This window comes from Arachis hypogaea, chromosome 14, assembly GCF_003086295.3.
Source record: "Arachis hypogaea cultivar Tifrunner chromosome 14, arahy.Tifrunner.gnm2.J5K5, whole genome shotgun sequence".
Lineage (NCBI taxonomy): Eukaryota > Viridiplantae > Streptophyta > Magnoliopsida > Fabales > Fabaceae > Arachis > Arachis hypogaea.
Window position 1 is genome coordinate 126,287,101 of NC_092049.1, and position 1,755 is coordinate 126,288,855.

The 1,755-nt window shown below is 41.0% G+C and overlaps 1 non-coding gene across 1 annotated transcript; it reads left to right on the top strand.

The window, feature by feature from the left end:
• The first annotated feature begins 1,092 nt into the window (after positions 1–1,092).
• On the top strand, positions 1,093–1,196 carry LOC112745670 (small nucleolar RNA R71). Its single transcript, XR_003173586.1, has one exon. It is a non-coding gene; the product is annotated as a small nucleolar RNA R71 (small nucleolar RNA).
• Positions 1,197–1,755: the final 559 nt, after the last annotated feature.

Consider the following 1,755-nt stretch of genomic DNA (forward strand, 5'->3'; position numbering starts at 1 on the left):
ATTAATGCATTTAGTTCATTAGTGAACAAGGGGGGTTCATCCTCCCAAGTCTCAGTACCAAATAACTTGGTATTCAGATTCATGATTGCTCCTAGATATTTAGCAACTTGCTATTCAGTGATGTCTTCATCCTCTTCAAAGGAAGAATATTCATCAGAGCTCATAAATGGCAGAAAGAATTTCAATGGAATCTCTATGGTCTCTGTATGAGCCTCAGATTCCTTTGGTTCCTCAAAGGGAAACTCCTTTCTGTCTAGAGGACGTCTCATGAAGCTTTTCTCACTGGGACTTATGTCCTCCTCACTCTCTCTAGGTTTGGCCATGTTGGTCATGGTTATGGCCTTGCACTCTCTCTTGGGATTTTTTTCTATATTGCTTGGGAGAGTACTGGGAGGAGTTTCAGTAATCTTCTTACTCAGCTGACCCACCTATGCCTCTAAATTTCTAATAGAGGACCTTGTTTTATTCATGAAACTTAGTGTGGTCTTGGATAGATCAGAGACTATGGTTGCCAGGCCAGAATGGCTTTGTTCAGAATTCTCTGTCTGTTGCTGAGAAGATAATGGAAAAGGCTTGCTATTGCTAAACCTATTTCTTCCACCATTATTATTGAAGCCTTGTTGAGGCTTCTGTTGGTCCTTCCATGAGAGGTTAGGATGATTTCTCTATGAAGGATTATAGGTGTTTCCATAGGGTTCTCCCATGTAATTCACCTCTGCCATTGTAGGGTTCTCAGGATCATAAGCTTCTTCTTCAGAAGATGCTTCTTTAGTACTGCCTGTTGCAGCTTGCATTCCAGACAGACTCTGAGAAATCATATTGACTTGCTGAGTCAATATTTTGTTCTGAGCCAATATGGCATTCAGAGTATCAATCTCAAGAACTCTTTTCTTCTGAGTTGTCCCATTATTCACAGGATTCCTTTTAGAAGTGTACATGAATTGGTTATTTGCAACCATTTCAATGAGTTCCTGGGCTTCTGCAGGTGTCTTCTTCAGATGAAGAGATCCACCAGCAGAGTTGTCCAATGACATCTTGGATAATTCAGACAGACCATCATAGAATATGCATATGATGCTCCATTCTGAAAGCATGCCAGAAGGACACCTTCTGATCAATTGCTTGTTTCTTTCCCAAGCTTCATAGAGGGATTCACCTTCCTTCTGTCTGAAAGTTTGGACTTCCACTCTAAGCTTACTCAATTTTTGAGGTGGAAAGAACTTTGCCAAGAAGGCATTGACCAGCTTTTCCCAAGAGTTCAGGCTTTCTTTAGGTTGTGAGTCCAACCATGTCCTAGCTCTGTCTCTTACAGCAAAAGGGAAAAGCATAAGTTTGTAGAACTCAGGGTCAACCCCATGAATCTTAACAGTGTCACAGATTTGTAAGAACTCAACTAAAAACTAATGAGGATCTTCCAATGGAAGTCCATGATACTTGCAATTCTGCTGCATTAGAGAAACTAATTGAGGCTTAAGCTCAAAGTTGTTTGCTCCAATTGCAGGAATTGAGATGCTCCTTCCACAGAAGTCAGAAGAGGGTACAATAAAGTCACCAAGCATCTTCCTTGCATCTCCACCATTGTTGTTGGGTTCGGCCATGTTTGTTTTGTCTGCTTGCTTTTCGAAAATTTTTGTCAGGTCCTCTTCAGAGTTTTGTGCTTTAGCTGCTCTTAGCTTCCTCTTCAGAGTCCTTTCAGGTTCAGGATCAGCTTCAACAAGAATGCCTTTATCTTTGTTCCTACTCATATGATAGAGA